Source organism: Euphorbia lathyris, chromosome 5 (assembly GCF_963576675.1).
Source record: "Euphorbia lathyris chromosome 5, ddEupLath1.1, whole genome shotgun sequence".
In the NCBI taxonomy this organism is placed as follows: Eukaryota; Viridiplantae; Streptophyta; class Magnoliopsida; order Malpighiales; family Euphorbiaceae; genus Euphorbia; species Euphorbia lathyris.
In genome coordinates this window covers 31,365,855-31,385,386 of record NC_088914.1, presented here as the reverse complement: position 1 = coordinate 31,385,386, position 19,532 = coordinate 31,365,855, and the positions used below count along the sequence as shown (strand labels likewise).

Below are 19,532 nucleotides of genomic sequence, written 5' to 3'. Positions count from 1 at the left end.
TATTCACGTGGATTCGTGTCTCGATTTTTGGATTACAACGGGATCTTTTTGGATCTATCGAGAGACGTAACCATGCGTTTATTTAGTTATGGAATCACTTTTGGATTTTATTTTAGGGAACGGACTCATCACGTAACGTGTTTGTTCTTAGCGTCGAGGATTCGTTTACTCATTTTGCTACACGAAAGACGGCGAGTCTTATTTGAGCGCACGGTAATCTTTCGGCTAACAACAATCTCTTATTCTTTCCGATCTACGGGATATATCACCTTAGTGTGGTTATAGAAAATCAACGTTTCGTTGAATCGCATGTTTATTCGAGGCGAGGATATCACCGTTCTCTTTTCTTTAGGTGCGAATTAAGCAAACACGTATATCGGGCCATATTTCTTGCAGTTTTGGTAACGGTTGAAATGATCGAGTCGTTAGTCAAAACCCGCAGTCTCGTCCATATGGCGCAATTATATGGTTTGGCTTAATTCTGCTTCAAAGTTTTAAACGGGGTATATACTTGTTCGAGACACGTATTCAACGGCATTGGTTTATTTTCTTTAACTACTCTCGGGATTGAAATATATCGTAGACTTGGAATGGTTTTGGTCGTTTAGTTTTTTCTTTTCTTTTATTTTCTTAGTCACCTTTGCGGACATATCCATTTCTCTTAAGAACGACACGAGGCATAACGTAAAAAGCTCGTCTTTTATTCGGAAGGGACGGGCTACTTGTGCGAAACTTTTCACGTTACGACAGGGTCATTCAAGACAGAAATGTTCTTCGTTTTCGTTTCGTCATGATCTCGTTTTATCCCAACTTATTTAAAGAATGTGAATAACGGCTACTGTTAATATAGTCTTTCGTATCGAGATGTAACTATCCTTAACACCGAACTGATTCATACTAATACGTGCTTACGTCATAACACATTTCCTGAACATGTGCCTTCGTCGGGACACCGAAAGGGACAAGGCGGGTCGCACATGTTCATTCATATGAGATGACTAAGTCGTCTTTAGTTCAAATTGTTTCGATGTTTTAGGGTAATTAGTATGTCGATTCACGAGTATATATTAACACATCGTCTCATTTTCTTTACCTACTTTAGGATTAGACACGTATCGTGGCGGTTTGAAAACACGAATTGATTCATTTATCACATCAAAAATAGTAACGGGTAATCCTATGGAAACTTCTAAGGCTACTATATGCTGACACGGCTGACCGCGGGACCTCACAGGACCGCACAAATTCGCCCCTAACGAATGGATGGGGACCCTTTGGCGCCTTACTGTAAGGGGGAACTTACACTAGCCTCTTTCGAGCGACGAATGGACTCTCGCTAGAGGTTTCGCGGAAATTACCCAAAGGGTTTGCAATAATGCACATGAATGCATACGAAAAGAAGTAAAACGATCCGTCCCCGTTAAGGGCTTAATACACGCCTTCCGGAATCAAATTTCTCGCTTCCCCAGCAGAGTCGCCACTTGTTAGACGAGGTGCCGCGGCCTAATCTCCCGGGCGGACCGGGGGGTAGACAACCTCATGGCGACGTAAGCGGTGATTGGCGCCGAAAGCAACCAATCGTGGAATCAAGCTGCTCGGCAGGACCGGAGCTCGGAGATATGGAAGAGTCGCCACCCACGAATGGGAAAATAAACACCGATCCCTTGCGGGAGACCGGTGTGGGTTCGGGAAACTTAGGTACGAGCCGAGAAGGCTAGCTCCTTTCCAGAGAAAGTCTACTAGGCACCCCGACATCGCCCGGTTATGAACCACCGGCCTCCTACTCAGCATGTTAGGCGATAACGGACTAATCGTATACTTCTTTAAGTTTAAAATTCATTTGAAACCTTTTCTTTCTTTTTTCAGAAACCGTTTTTAGCATATATTATTGGAAAGCCATATTAGTAAAGAATCACCCATTTATATTATACATACACAGAGAAGGGGGAAGAAAGAAGTGATTTATTTACAACTTTATTTAAATGTCATGCCGTGTGTTTATTCTACACTAACTTATTTCCCCAAAACGAGTTTATTTACATGGTTCGCACCTTAATCACCGTTGGAACGATTTAGGTGCGTTTTAAAACCCCGATTAGTGAAGTTTACTCGAGTCGCCGTTGGAACGACTCAAGTGCTTTGGAAACGTTTGAGACAAAAACCTTTAGTTAAGAAAACGTGGTTAAACATACAAGTCAATTTTATTTTGTACAAATCCTTTAAGAAAATGATTCAAAAACTCTATTATTCACAAAGAAAGCGATTTTAATTACAATGTTCACTTAATCCGCCTTTGGAACGGATTAAGGTTTTAAAACGTGGTGTTTTGGAAACGATTTGAAATATTAACAAAAAAACAACTCCATTTATTTACATTAGGAACCTCTAAAAATTCATTAGTGTAAATAATCAAATTGAAAACTCTCTTTCTTTTGATTTATTTTCCCCTCTTATTTAATGGACTCTCTCTACCTATTATAATTACAATAATAAACTCATTTAAAGCAAGATTCATAATCAAATAAAGCCCATTTGAAACATGGACCCATGAATGATCCAAAAGAATAAAGAAAGTAATTCTAGCATATATATATACATTTAAATCAAAAAGAGAATATGAAAATAAAAGTTAATAAAAGGAAACTATATAATACATATATGAAAATATTAGATAAAATACATTTATACTTTAAAGATGTGAAAATAGTAAATAAATCTCATAAATAAGAACATAACATTTACCCAAAATAATTTCATTCAATAACCAATAAAATAACCCAAATATCCCAAAACTACATATATACATAACTATTATAGTTTTAAATATCAAAAAAATAACATATACTAATATCTATTGATTATTTCCCAAAATGCCCAAGTAAATAATCTTCAAAATAGGATCTAATATAACTCAAATGAATAAAAGAACAAATATATACATATACTTATGTTTTAAAAATTAAATAGAGAATGATATACAAACATCCTAAATAATTATATACACTAAACATCTAAAATAGTTTGAAACATAAATTACATAACTACACATATATATATTAAGGATTAAAAGCTTAAAAGTTGAGAAAAAGGGACTGAAATGGCATTTTTTACGTTTTGGCAGATTTACCGACGGAAAATCCGTCGGTAAACAGCAATTAGTGACAGAAATGGCAAATTACAGCAGCACTCTAATTGTTTCCAGATTTATTCAAAAGCTTTAAATTAAATCTAATTCAATCGTTTTGGATTTCCGAACTAACGGAAGTTCCTAAAACGATGTTTTTATTTTAAAACATTATTTGGAAATTTCTTTTAAATTAGAAACTTATAATTTCAACGTTTTTCGATACCCGAACTACCTTTTTATCGGATCACGGTTCGTATTGGGATATCAAAACGAGGTTTTCTATTTTAAAACAAAACCGAATTTTATTCAACACGAAACGAAAATTAAATAAATACGCTAATTAAATAAAACGTGATAAAATAAATAACTAATCAAATTAAGAAACTATAACATAAAAAATAAATAGAAGAAGAGAATAAATAAAATAAAATAAAAGAGTCTAGTCCTCGGATAATACCTTAAATTCGGTATCTGACAGTCGAAGCCGATCGATTCCACGAGTCGCGATCTTCCTTTTTTATATTTTTTAGTAAAAGTTTAACTTTAGGAAACTCGGAATTTTTGAGAAAAAAAATATTTTTCTCAAAAAAATTCACTTTCTCTCTCTAAAAATGTTTAGAGTGAGAAAGGCTCCAAGAAATCCCCTCCTCCCCTTTTTGCATTGGGATCCGTGCCCCTTATATAGGGAAACGGGTCCCGGAAACTTTGGGCGACGCCCGAGCAAAATTGGGCGTCGCCCAAAGCCATTAGGCGGCCGCCCAAGGCTTGTTGGGCGGCCGCCCAACATCACGTTGGGCTACCGCCCAACAGCGTTGGGCGAGCGCCCAACGCGCGGTTGGACGTCCGCCCGACGCGGTTGGGCGCTCGCGCCCCCCTACCTTTGGGCTTCCGCCCAACGCGATTGGGCACTCGCTCAACGGCCGTCGGGGCGCGCCTCGCGCCGTCGGGCGTGCACGCTCCGCGGCCGTCGAACTCGCGTTTCGCGTCGTCGGGCGTTCATGCGTCGTGACCGTCGAACGCGTGTTCCGCGCTGCCGGTTGAACACGTCCCGTGGCCGATGAGCGCGCGTCCCGTGCCGCCAAGCTCGTGCCTTGCTCGGACACCGAGCGCGTACTATTCATGGTTGGGTGCGTGCGTCCGACAGACGTCGAGCGCGTGCTTCGTGTTGTCGAGCGTGCGTCCGACTGTCGTCGAATGCGCGCCGGCCGCCGCTAAGCACTCGCACCGTGCCGTTAAGCATTCGCGAGCTATCCGATCGACAACAGCGACCGTATGTAACTTATTTATTTTATTATTTTTGAAACTTTCAGAATCAATCGCTTCAACCGTCTTGTTTTCAGGTTTTCATCATAGGTCCTCCGACTCGGTGTCTACAACAATACTTTATCTAAGTTTTGTAAACATGCATCAAAAGAATCTCCATAAACTGAAAAATCATCCATAAAAACTTCCATGATATCTTCAATGAAATCGTTAAATATTGCAGTCATACAACGTTAAAACGTTGCGGGTGCGTTACATAGACCAAAGGGCATTCTCCTATATGCAAAGGTTCCATAAGGAGATGTGAAGGTTGTTTTATCTTGGTCATCCGGGTAAATGTATATTTGAAAGAATCTGGAATAACCGTCTAGGAAACAATAAAATGCATGACCGGCTATCCTTTCGATCATTTGATCAATGAAAGGTAGAGGAAAATGATCTTTCCTGGTGGCCTTGTTTAGGTTCCTATAATCTATACAAACCCTCCAACCGGTGGTGGTTCGCGTAGGTATTAATTCTCCTTCGTCATTCCTTACTACAGTTATGCCTCCCTTTTTAGGTACACAATGGATTGGACTAACCCATTCACTATCCGAGATAGGATAAATGATTCCATTGTCTAGAAGTTTAGTAATCTCATTTTTTACTACTTCCTTCATGTTCGGATTTCAGCGTCTTTGCCTATCCGCTTTAGGTGGCTTATCTTTTTCTAAGTTAATTCTGTGCATTACAATACTAGGATTAATTCCTTTTAAGTCTGAAATTTGCCATCCCATACTTCCTATCCTATTTCTAACAACCTCTTTCAATTTCTCTTCTTGATCTTTAGTTAACTTGTTAGAGATTATTATAGGAAGAGTATCGCCTTCGCCTAGGAAAGCGTACCTTAAATGGTTTGGTAACTCTTTAAGTTCTAACTTAGGGGGTTCTAAAATTGAAGGCGGAACTGGTCCATCTTCTCGAATCAAAGGCTCTAGAGCCTTATCTTATAATTCTTCTCCCACTATGGGTTCTATGATTTCTTCTCTTTGAACAACATCATTGACACATTCTTCGACCAAATCAAGTTTCATACAAACTAATTCTTCCATAGGATATTTCATCGCTTTGTTCATATTAAACTCAATCTTATCTTCACCTATTCTCAAAACTACTTTCCCTTCCGATACATCGACTAATGCACGTCCCGTATTCATAAACGGTCTACCAAAAATTAGCAAACAATTAACGTCATATGCAAAGTCTAGTATAACGAAATCGGTAGGAAAAATGAACTTATCGACTTTAACTAAAAGTCCTCAATTATACCATATGGTTTCTCAGTGGTTTGATCTGCTAATTGCAAAACCATGTTGGTACGCTTGATATCTTCTTCTAAACCTAATTTCTTAAAAATAGACAATGGCATTAAGTTAATGCTTGCTCCTAAATCACAAAGACAACTTGGGAATTCAATGTCTCCCAACTTACACGAGATGGTGAAACATCCAGGATCTTTGAGTTTAGTGGGCAAGTTACTCGACACTATTAAACTACAGTCCTCTGTTTACGATATGGATGAAATTCCTTCCCAACTGATTTTCTTAGAAATCAAATCTTTTAAAAACTTACCATAGTTAGGAATTTGTGTTATCGCGTCCATAAACGTTAAATTTATATGTAAATTTTTGAGTTTGTCCAAAAACGTTAAAAGTTGTTTGCCATAGTCCTTATTTCGGACTTTATGTGGAAAAGGCGGTTTGGGTACAAAAGTCTTGGAACTAGCATCTAATAGTGAACTTTTTGAATTTAAAGTATCTTCTTTGGATTTCGTTGGCAAATCACTTCCCTGCATGACATTAGTAGAATCTCCGGACATTTCCGGACCTAAGTAATTTTTCCCTGAACGAAGAGTGATGGCCTTTACATGCTCTTTCGGATTTTCTTCCGTATGGCTGGGAAGACTTCCCTCTTTTCGGGATGGAATTGATTTAGCAATTTGTCCTATTTGAACCTCCAAATTATGGATGCTAGACGAGTGGTTTTTAATTAATTGATCGAATTTATTCTCAATTTGTTTAAAACCATCATCGTGGCTATTTACTTTACCACCGATAGCGTCTATAAATTTATCGATTTTAGAAGATAAAGTGCTAATGATGTCTCTTGACTGATTTTGATAACTATTAGTACGATTTTGATTAGCACTGGTATTGTTATTATTATCTTTCCAATTAAAGTTAGGATGATTCCTCCATCCGGAATTATAAGTACTACAAAAGGATTATTAGTTTGGTTTTGTCCTTGGACAAAATTTACCTGTTCAAACTCATCCATACCTTCGTAATCCACATCCGTTGGGATTGGATTACCATTGGTATCACATGGTGCCATAAACCTATCAATTTTGTGCGATAACGCAGAAAATTGGGCTTGTAACATCACGACTGGATCGAGATTCACTATACCTTTAACTGGTGATGTGGTTGAGGATGATGGTTTCGCCACTGGTGTGTGTCCTCTTTCTGCTGGCCACATACTACTGTTGATTTCCATTTCCTCTAAAAGTTCTCTTGCATGGGCGGATGTCTTCTTCATAAACAACCCTCCCGACATAGCATCTAATGAACCTCTGGTTGTAGGATTTATTCCATTATAAAATGTTTGCATTAAAAGTTCATCTGGCAAATGGTGGTGTGGGTATAAATGTTGAAGTTCCTTAAAACGTTCCCAAGCCTCATAAAGAGTTTCATTATCATTTTGAATAAAAGATGTTAACTCTTTTATGACTCTTGCTGTTTTTGCTAAAGGGAAATTTTTTGATAAAAACGCTTGGGCTAATTGGTCCCAAGTTTCGAATGTTGCGGCTGGCATAGAAGTTAACCAAACTTTGGCTCTATCCTTCAAAGTGAAAGGAAAGAGTCGAAGTTTAATCGCTTCGGCAGGCACATTAGTTATTTTGAAAGTGTCACAAATTTCTTGGAAATTTGTCAAATGGGTGTTTGGGTTTTCGTTAGGTAGTCCGTAAAATGTCACATTATTTTGCAACATATTAATGTTGGAGTTTAGTGTCCTAAAGACAATTGTTTTAGGATATTAATATTAATGAATAAATTGTTTATTTGATCATTTGTTTAATCAGATATATAGCATTAAAATGTAACTATATATAAAGGCACAAAGCTTTCATAAAGAAAGTAACCCTAAGTTTATTTAAGTAGTTATAAAGTGTTCATACAAGCATGAAGTGAGACTGTACTTTATAATAGAACCAGTAGACTTAAAGTAAACCCAAGTCAAGTAATATGTTATAGGGGTTGGCATATTACTGTTGAGACTTGCATGTAACAGTGTTTTCTGTCGAGACAGAAAGCTGATCTCACAAGCTTTAGATATTCAGATATCTAGACAGTTACATGGATCCAGTGAAGGAGTTCATTAGGATTGGGACCCGACTTGAGATAACAGAATGGATTGATTTATCTAATGTGTCAACTGTTCATCTCATTGGTATTAGTAGTATAACTAATCCTCAGACTCAAACATTCGTTAATTAGTGATTCTGGATTATGGAGTGTGATACTTTGATTCTGTGCGAGCACGGTCCAACAGGTGAGAGCATGGGGTGTGTGAGAGTAGGGTTGGGTATCACACAAAGTAATTGCAGAATAGTTAATGTCAGATTGAGCATTCGTCACTCCCGATAAGTGGGAGATATATCCAAATGGCCGCTTGTGGTGAATTAACTGAAATCCTTGCAAGGTGATACGGTTAAGAGTAGAAATGAACATTTCACTTAACTTATCTTTTCAGAGTGAATTCAACCTGTACAAGTAAAACCGGACTCTTCGTTATATGTAACCTTGACACGTTCCATGGTTATAAGGAATTGACCGACATGATATAGTTGATGAAGGATCGTATTATATTGTACCTAATGCAGAAAGGTTAACGTCAGTTATCAACCTGACTTCTTAATTGCTCTGGGGTAATATCATAGGTTCTGCTAGTAACAGCTCGCGACGGTATTCCGTTATATATATATGTTGGAATTAATCGTGATGAATAATTTCAAATGATATATACGGCTAGTGGCAATAAAGAACCTAATGGGTCGCATATGGGACTTGGAATCGGAGGACGACAATGTAATTAATGGGACATACATATATGGGCCGAAATTTGTATTAATTTAGGGATAAATTAATTTGATTAATAATTATAATTTGATTATGGTTATCAATTAAATTAAAAGATTATCTGATAATATTAATTTGAAGTTTTTATGTGATTGAAACTCTAATTAATTATCCCTAATATTAATTAATTATTAATTTGATTAATAATAATTATCTAGATATAATTAATTATTATTTAGATAATAGTAAAGTGTTTATTTAATTATCTAATTAGGAATCATATTCCGAATAAGATTCCAATTATTTAATTACCTAACACAACTGGGATTAGGTTTAGAGAAGTCTATAAATAGACTCCATAACCCCATAAATTTCGACACACACAGAACAGGAGGAGAGGAATCGTTCCGTCTTTCGTCTCGGCTAATTTACTTTATTTCTTACTTCCTCTTTGATCTCATATCGAATTCCATTAGAGGCAATCATTGCGATTGCTATACTTTAAAGGTTGATTACTGACTAGTTTTGTTTTTCTGTGTTGAACAAAAACGTTCGTTGCTCACGGATTGATAATAAGAAGTTGTGGGCACTTCGTTTGCAACCGTAGATAGTTCTTCACCGAAGGTATTATTTTCTATCCCTCTTTATATGAAATAACAATTAACAGATCTTGGAAAAGGGAAATAGATAAGATAGATAAAAATTTTATTATTCCGCTACGCTTAGGCTTGTCTATTTTCCTACAATTAAGCAAAGCTGGCTTAATTTCAAATTGGTGTGCGACTATTTGGGGTCTAACTATGCTAATGGTCACACCGGCCACTCCTGGCCTAGCGTAATCCATAAGTGTGGGTGGTATTGCCATATTTTCTGGCTGTGGATTCTGTTTCTCTTTTTGTTTCTTGTTTTTCTTTTTTTTTCTTAAGTGTCCTTTCAATTTCTGGATCAAGTGGTTTTGGTGGAATGCCCGAACTTCGAGAACTGCACATGAATTTGAAATTTTTGCATGAACCAAAACTACCTTCAAAACAAAATTGAAAAAATAAAAATGTAAGTAAATTAAAATAAATAAAATATAAAAGTTAAAATAAGTATGTATAAACCTAGATTCGAAATAAAACACGAAAAATCTAAATTTTTGTAAAAAAATTTGGCGTTCCCCGGCAATGGCGCCAAAAACTTGTTGAGCGATTTCCACAAGTGCACGGTTTCGCTTGTAGTAATAAAAAGATATCGATCCCACATGGAACGTTTTTTCACAAAAACTTATTTTGATACCGTTTAAATACGTTTTTAGGTTTATTTAATAGATAATAGTTAATTGAATTGGATTGAGATTGAATTAAGTTAATAAGAATCAGATTAGGATTATATGTCAGAAATTTAGAAATCAATTCTGTCTTGAGATTAAATTACAAGACAGAAACATTTAGCATTTAAAATAAGAGAAGAGTTGAACTCGTTTGCATTAAGCAAAGATATCAACTTTAAACTTTGTAAAAATTATAAGTGTGTAATAAAATGTAAATTCTTTCAATTAAAGGGCTTTGAACCGTAGAAATCCCCCTGATGTTGAGTAGATTTCTACCTTAACCAAATTTATACTTATTTCTGATAAGCCGACCCAATGATCATATCGTCCATAAATACGAACTTGTTCAAGTGTTCAATAAAGTTTCCTTGTAAAGATGTGAATTAAATTCGTTTTAATGAAAACACCAGAATCTTACTTCGGATTAATTGCCAAAGTAACTACATAAAAAATATATTGAAATGTATGAACTTTTATTAAATGATTTGTGAATTGATACAAGTTTTCGGAGAACATGAAACATGAAAGCATTCGAAACGACATTCGAGTTCCGGGTCGTCAATCCTTTCCTCAAACCTCGTTAGAGTTTGTCAGGCTCCGGGGTCGTATCCGCTGCTTGATCTTCTCGCTGAATCTTCGGAATAGAGATGATGTGTCTTCTACCGAAATGTAAACTAGTCTTCGAACAGATCTTAATCTAAACTTAATTGCTACTGTGTTTGTAAGTAATCTAAGCACAATTTGTGTACATCAGATTGCTTTTTACAAGAATGAAATCTAACTCTGAATTGTTTCTGACTCAGAACTTCTGCATAAATTCTGCACTCTAATCTTAATAATCTAACTCAATTTTTTCTAACTTTGAACTCTGAAATCAACTCTTTATTTATAGATGTTGAAGAGTCGTGTTTAAGGGGCGTGTCCGTTGTGAAGAGACGTTTCTATCCACCCGAACAGACGTGTTTCTTTGAATTAAAACATGTGAACTTGAAGCTGGAAAAATCTCTGATCCTACCGAGATCATGGAATCCCTGCCGAGATGAGGGGGGCAACTTTTAGTCTTCGAAACGCAAGGGAAAGGTGCCGGATTTTAGCATGTCGCGACTGAGATTAGGGAATCTCGGTCACGACACGGGATCTTCTTCCCGAGTCCACCGCTTCCCGTCTTCCTCGTATCGGTGCGCTGTATTTCCTCGTCTTTTAGCTCGTAACTTGGAGTTTTTTCTTCGTTTTTGATCCGTTTTCGTTCCTATTTGGATTTTACCAAATATTTAGGTACCTTGCATGAAAGAAACATATTCGGACGTAAAAGTACTCTAAATAAATATAAATAGCACGATTTTATAGCAAAACTGATGTAAATATTAATAATAATTTTGGTATATTTTGTAAAAGTCGATTTTAGCCACTGATATATATTTTTCAGCTATAACAACCTAACCTTGATATTATTTACAAATTACAATGACATAACATCCATTTGACTCCCCAAACTTACACTTTAAAGCCAATTAGAACATTAAACTATCAAAATCATGAATTAGATCCTGAACTAAGAAAAAATCATCAATTGAGTTCTAATACTAAACAAAAATCATCAATTGACTCCTTACCGAAAATCATTAGGTTGAACAGGTTCAGACTTTGTTCTCCAAACTTATTTTGAACTAATATAGAGATCATTATAATTCATGTCAAATAGTCACATTTTCTGATTTTAGGATAGGATAATGACCCAATTGATAATTTTTATTTAGTTCAGGGACCTAATTTATGATTTTAATAGTTTAAGATCTTAATTGAGTTTGAAATTTTAGTTTAAGGGCTCAAATAAATGTTATATCATTTACAATAATAGGACTCTATATATTTTTTGCACTGTAATTGATAAAAAAAGAAATGTTTAATCATAAATTAGATTTGATTAAAAAAATCATAAATTAGACCAATTTAAGATGTAACATTTGACTTTATTATGGACCTATTTTAGTTTTGATATTTTTTATACCACCAAAATTTATGGGGATGAAATTTTTTAAATAATTGTTTAGTTACTGAAAGAGAATACTTGATAGTATTGAAAAGGAAAAAAAATATTCTAAAGAAAAATTATTAACTTACTACAATTTATTTTGATATATTGTAACTGAAATAATTCATTTAAATTGTTATTGATTTTTAATTTTTTTTTACTTTACACATATAGTTTAATTTATTTAGTCTTCCATCCAAATTCAATATATATATATATATATATATATATATATATATATATATATATATCCATATTTTATATTCTTTTTTAAAATGGCGCACAATGCGCTTACATTAAAGAAAAAAAGAAAAATCTCCATCAAACCCAGATGTGATTCGAACCCATGACCTCCCTAGTCATAGGTAAGCTCTTAACCACTAAACTAAGAGCTTCACCACAAATCCATATTTTATATACCAGTCTATCAAATCCATATTTTACCGTTTATCTAAATCTTGCAACGTCTTTTATTTTAAACTTTAAACAACATCAAAAGTTGCCATATGTTTTTTTATTGAAAGGTTGAGACGAAGTCGATGTTTCCAGACATCCCAACTAGATTGGCACCCCAGGACAATCCTAAAAAGTTGCTATATATACTACTCAAGGATATGGATTAACTTTATTTTAAAATTGAGACACTAAAGGACATTGAATTTAAAAATTTAATTTGAGATGTAAAATTTAATTAATGATTTTGCATCTCGAGTAACTTTTAGATAAATATTAAAAATTTTGTGTCACACGAATATATATTTTTTTCATTTTTTTTTAATTCTAAGGTATTTCTATCTCAAAAAAGAGGATATTGCATATAAATATATATGTATGCTTATAATTTTACTTATGTATAAAGGGTCTACATTTCATATCTCGCTTAGGACCTCAAATGGTCATGAGCCGGCCCTGCCACCTATCCCCGGATCGGGTTGTTGTAGGTCCATTAGATTTCATCCCCAAGCCACACATCCCTCAACCATACATTGTATGTGGAAAATCAGCTCTGATACCAATTATAACATTATGATCCAATACCATATAGATATTCTCCATTTTGCCAAATCTAACTTAGACATCGTGGCTTTAAAACACATTTATATATATTAAATCCATCTTACTCATAAACATTAATCAATCTCTATTTTCAATATAGATCTGCTTTGTTCTTTTCCTATTCCTTGAAACCATTCATTCTTCAGGATTTTTACCATTAATTCTTTAGGTTTTTTTGGATCGTGTAAATCACTTAATTAACAATTTATTTTAATCAGTTTTCAAATCAAACATACTATTGTAAACTTTTATATTTGAGTCTAATCAAAGCAAATACTTTGCTTTATATAAGTCTGATCAAAGCAAAGTAACAGTGTTTTATATAGAAAAAATAAAAGTAGTGAAGAGAATCTTAATTAAGAAGGAACTCCACAAAAAATATAAATAAATCTCTGCATGAATTACTTATCTGATATCTAAAACTTATTTGACATCTCGAATCAAGTAATAGGATAAATTATAAAAAAATCATAAATATATCTTTCCTTATCTACCCAAGTGCTTATTGAATTAATTAATTAATAATAGCAATTGGTAATTATTTTCAAGATCTCCATGAATGCGAGCCAATTAACTATATGATATAGATTTAATATGAAGTGGCATATGGGTAAGTAGAACATTTATATTTTTGATATAGATTTAATATGAAGTGTCATATGGGTAAATATTAAATGAAAAGATTTGATTGGATTCATTCATTTATTTAAAATGTTTATTCACTGCCTATTAACTTACATGTATCATTGACTTTGCCATATGAATTTTGTGTATGATTATGGTATGGACAACTATCCATTTTTCTTTTACTGAAATTAAATGAGATTCATTCAATAAAATTATGTTGTAAAGAATAAAATAACTACATCATCGAGGCACGGGGCAGATTTCTCCGTCGACCCTTAATCCGGAGAAAAAATAATAAACAAATATATATTTATCAATAGAAATATCTGTTCATATATATTTACAAATATCCATCGCTAAAGTTAGAAATTTCAATGATAATTTTATTATTTTTCTGAATTTTTTAGAACAATTTTGACATCATTGTTGATTAGAGAAAGCCACGCAGAATCCGTTAGGCCATTTATCTAGCATGGAATTAGAGATAGCGGATGATTAATTCCAAAAGAATTACCCTAATGATCACATAACCTAAAAAAAACCAATAATTTAGGAAATTGCCACAACAAATAAAATTTCACTATGAAGGAGGTTGCAGCCACAACAAATTAACCTAAGAAATTGAGAAGTTGTTGTTGTAAGACTCTAGTCAGATATGATGGAGATATTATTTGTTTTGATCCACGGTTTCATTTTTTAGACCTCTGATTTTATTATACATTTACATATATTAAAAATCTATCTTTTATTAATATAGTTCAAATCACTCTATTTCCATTTTCAATGTGTAATTCAGTTCATTCACGTTTTCGCTAATTTTTAGAACCGTTCAATGCTGAGAGTTTTATTCATGTTCATTCTTTTAGGACTGAGACGTTATAAATCCACCAATTTCCTTCGAACCAATACATTGTATGTAGAAAGTCAACTATTATACTAATTCTAACAACATAATATTATATTTGAAGCTGGCTCAAAATTCGAATTTTATTTAAGGTGATAAAATAAAAAGGAGAATAAACTTTAGGTAAAGTTATTTTTATCTTAAAATGAAGTGAATATGGAAAAAGTTAAATTGTAATATATGGAAGGAAAAGATAGTTTGGCCATAATGACAAGAGTTATTTTTTACTTTTATGAGAGCCTCCAAAATAGAATGAATGGTTGGATGGAATGTCTTAATCCCGATGTTTTTGGCTTTTAACTCTTCCCAATTAATAGAATTAGCCATCAAATAAACCTAAAGTTTCCAAAATCCCCTTTTCCGAGCTTTATAAAATTTATGGTTAATTATTCTTTTATCATAATGATAATGTAACTGTAAAAATTTCTTTGGATAACTTTGAAAAGGTCTGAATGAAAGTAAGAGATAGACTAAATCTTGATGAGAGATTTTGTGATACGGTGAATTCAATTCTAATCTTAAGAAAAAGAAGAGAAGTAATAGTAAAATCGTATTGCAAATAAGATTAAAGAGATATATTTTCGAGGAGTAAGATGTATTATATAAGATTAAAGAGTCATATACCGAATCGAAATAAATTTGTTTTAATCTATTTAATAAACAATTCTTAAAGAGGAAAGATTCCATAAAAATAAAAGATAAGTATGTTTCGGAAGACTCTTAAATCCTAATTATTAGGTTCCAATTGATATGTTCTAAGAGCATCTTCAAGGGCTATCTAAAAATAGAGAGCCCTGGAAAATTCAGCTCCATTGGAACGGGATAAGCTTGCTGCAAAGATGCAGCAAGCTTGGTGGTACTGCATATATGCAGTATCACCTTGCCTTGCGGCATCTTTGCCGCAAGGCAAAATAATATTTTTTTTATTTTTTTTTAAATCTAATTTATTTTTAGTGTTTAGTTTTTTTTATTTCATGTATATTTTCATTTTTTGTACATGTATTATTTTTATTTTCTTTTTAAAATCTAATTTAACTTTTAGTGTTTAGTTTTTTTCTATTTCATGTATATTTTTTTTTGTACATGTATATTATTTATGTATTAGTTTTTTAGAAGTATTTGTGTTATTTAATTTTTAATTATAGTGTTATTTGATTTTTTTTATTGTGTTGTACATGGATATATTTTGATTAATAATATAAAAAATATAAATGTTATGTGAAAAATTAATATAATAATAATAACATATTTAAAGAGTAGAGAAAATAGAGTAGATGGTTGGAGAAATTTTACTATAGCAACTCTATATTTAAAGATAGAATAGAGAAAAATGAAGATAGAGTAGGCAAAATAGAATGCACAGTTGGAGATGGCCTAATGAGGAAGAATCACGTCAAAAGAGACATGTCAAAAGGTAAGGTAAAGGTGAGAAGGATCAGATTAACTGTTGTTTAAGCTGATTTTCCATGTTTGATTTCTAAATCCAAAATATTCATTTCTATTATGAGAAGCCCTCCTACAAATCTATTCTAGTTTTTTAAAGTTAGAATACGAATCATTTGTCAACGATTAAATTTAAAGAGATATGTGGAGAAGGATGCCCTTCCTTCTTTTCTTACCATTACAATCCAAGATCAAATTCATGCCATCTCTACTACAGGTGCACACAAAAATCCGAAAAATCGAAAATCGAATAACCAAACCGAAACCAAACCGAAAATAAGGTTAACCGAAACCGATGGACTAGTGTACGGTTTTTAATTTTAAAAATAATGGTTAATGGTTACGGTTACGATTTCTTTATTCTAAAAACTGCGGTTAACCGAAACCGACCGAATCTCAATTAAATATAAAAATAAATTTTTTATATGGGTAAATAATTATTTAGTCTCTATAGTTTTTCATAACTCGTAATCAATCCACTATTTAATTACAAGGCCTCTAAATTTTTTCACTTTTAATGGTTTAGTCATTCTATCAAATATTAACATCAAATGAGATAAAGATATGTAAATAACTCTCAGTTAATTTGTTACTGTGTTTCTATTTTCAGTTTATGCGGTTTTTTTTTTCTTTTATATTTCTAGATGTAGAAACAATGATAAAATTTTATTACTTATTTTTCAAAACTATAAAGCCAGAAGTTTTATTAGGGGCATTTTGCTTTTTTTTTTATCCATTTAATTGTTGTTTAACACATTTTTAGACGGAGATTTGATATAGGGACAAAACAATTTAACTGAATTAAAACTGAAGGATCATAATGCACATACATCTCCCTCTCCGCAGTTAATCTCTTCAACTAGCCATTACCTGCCACCTCCCTCACAATAAAAATTAGAATTCTTTTATTATTTTTATTTTTATTTACTAATGGTTAGAAACCGAAATAAAAGGTTAACCGACCGAAATAATTGGTTAACCAATTAGTGGTTAACCGAATTTAATGGACTAGTGTATGGTTAGTATTTGAAAAAACTGATTAAATGGTTAACCGACCGAATTAACCTTAATGGACTGGTTAACCGACCACGTGCACCCCTAATCTCTACATGTTGTGATTTTTCCCTTTTGATGGTTCAAAAAATCTTTGACACACCAGTACGGTCGTCCAGAATCTCGCTTCTCTGTGCAAGTAGAATCCCATTTGTTGAAACACAATTTCTACAGAGGTTTTGATTCTGACAAAAATAACAATTACGGAATTAGATCCCCAAAATATTTAATTACAAAATTAAATTAAGTTGTTTTATATTAATATGGTTGTTAAGTGTGATTATAAGTTGAAGCATAACATGAAGAACAACTAAAGAGGCCTCTAATGAATTAAAGGCCCAAAACCATGCATTTGGCCCAGAATCCGGAAGACAGAAGCAACAGCCCACAAGGCATTGGCATTCTGTCAACATCAAGCCATTCCTAAAATGGCCTAAAGGACAGAGGCTAGAAGTCCTGTCCCCCAACAACTCTCTTTTTGTTACCAGAAATGGAAAGATTGCAGAAGACTGCAAGTCTTCCATACCGGAAGTCAGAAGGACATGCGGCTTAAGAGACAGAACCTCATGTTGCATCAAACAGTAACCTTTTGGCACAGAAGACTAAGGCTGATGGTGACAGAAGTCGCTTCCCTCCAAACGGCTAGTTTGAAATTCAAACAGATCTTTCTCCAAAAGCTTCACTATAAAAGCCAAGACTTTGCTCATTTCGCAACTGATCATCAACGCACACAGAGATAAAATCCCCAAGTGAAAAATTTGAGCAAAAGTGCTATACACATTCATATTCATATTCATGTAAATTCATAGAGAGATAGTACTTCATCTGTGTCTATATTAGTACCAATCTTCTATTTGTAAATCAGAAGCTCTGTTCTTTGCTTCGGTCATAAGCATCTAACTAGAGAGATAGATAGCTGAGTGTGAGTGTAAAGGAAGATACTTTACAGAAGCTCTGTTTATTATAAGGGTTTTTGCTCCACCGTTAAAGAGTTCATTAGTGGATTAACACTCAAAAGAACTGAGGACTGGACGTAGGCAGGAGGCCGAACCAGTATAAATCGATTATGTAACTTTTTCTCTAACTTCTAATATTGATTGCTCTAAAATACTAAGCTATATAAGCTCTAAACTGCGTGCTTCATAAATAATCATCAACCTTAAGTGTACACAGAAGCTCCTCTGAGCGAACTGTAATTTGAGCGTATAAGTCAGAAGTTGAATCAAGCTCCGTCAACTGACTAAATCTGTAAATGGAACTTGCCTCTGATTCTAAAGTTTGCCTATGTGCTTGCTATTGAACTAAACGTGAGAAAACTTATTAAAAGGTTAAAATTATCCAATTGTTCCATTCACCCCCCCCCCCTTTGAAACAAATCTAACCTCACAAAGGGCCAACACCACCATCATCCTCTATCCGTTGGAATGTACTTTTACAGGACAGATGTTGAACTCCCTCAACACCTCCAAAAAAATGGCAGCAGTGACAACCTTATTTCGGCCTCCAAGCATTCCTTGTATATGATCATCTCATTATGACCCCACACGGTTATTAGCCCTGGAAGTTTGGGGAGATCAGGCAACTCACATGTCTCCCCGATCCAAAATTACATCGAAATAACCCCAAGATCTTTCCTATAAATAATACTATATGCATCCTCCAAGCACTTGGAATCAAGGGCACTCCACCTATCTACCAAATCAAATGGGCATCATCAGATCTTACAACTCCTACACCATGAAGCCAAATCTTACCTAAGATCTTTTCGTACAAATCCACTAGTTTTTATCGTCCTTCAGCAAAGTCTCTAACACTATCGCCTCCAAAGTCACTCTATTTGGCCGCACATTGATCAAAAGACGAGATAAGAAAAGGAGTCCTCTTCACCACCGACGGTTTCCTCAGGCGAGGTTTATCCACCACATTTTTTTCATTTTCCCCCCTATTCCAACTGGTTGCCTTTCGTCTTTACTCCTTTCCTTTTTCTCTGTCTCCCACGTCCACTCTTCATGAGAGTCAGATCGTTCAAAATGGAGCCTAAAATGCTACTCTTTTACCACAAGCTTTGCCGAACATGATATTCAAACAACAATCTCAAACAGCTCTAAAAACAGACCCAGGAAAAACTAAAAAATGTCTAAGAATGCGGTACTAACCTCACTACTTTTAGTGTTACCCTTTCAAAGTAGTGATCAATGGTGAAACATTTGCCTACCATTATCACAACCAATAGCGAACACAGAAAGCCTGAAAATAAACTCTCACTTTTTTTTCCTTAAAATAAGATCAACAAAATTTGTTGTAGGATGAAATTCTTCCGTTTTACAAGACAGAAGCAGACAAATAAGAAGCCACACCACCCAAAGGTCACACCCAGTGAATTTTTTCCACATGTCATCCTGAACTTTATAACACCATCACTTTTGGCCTCTTTAATGATGCTTGCTTTGGACAAAGCACACTTCATCTCCAGTCCCAGATAAGTGGTAGCATTACATAAGTAATGCACCACTCCTATAAGATCTTTTATGATCAATCACAACACCAGGCATAAGACACTTTCGCACGATGGTTTGGCCATAAACCACTCCTCTCCC

At 34.2% G+C, this 19,532-nt stretch overlaps 1 non-coding gene across 1 annotated transcript; it reads left to right on the top strand.

Moving 5' to 3' along the window:
• The first annotated feature begins 7,055 nt into the window (after positions 1-7,055).
• Positions 7,056-7,162, top strand: LOC136231427 (small nucleolar RNA R71). The gene has a single exon (XR_010689814.1). It is a non-coding gene; the product is annotated as a small nucleolar RNA R71 (small nucleolar RNA).
• The last annotated feature ends 12,370 nt before the right edge of the window (positions 7,163-19,532 follow it).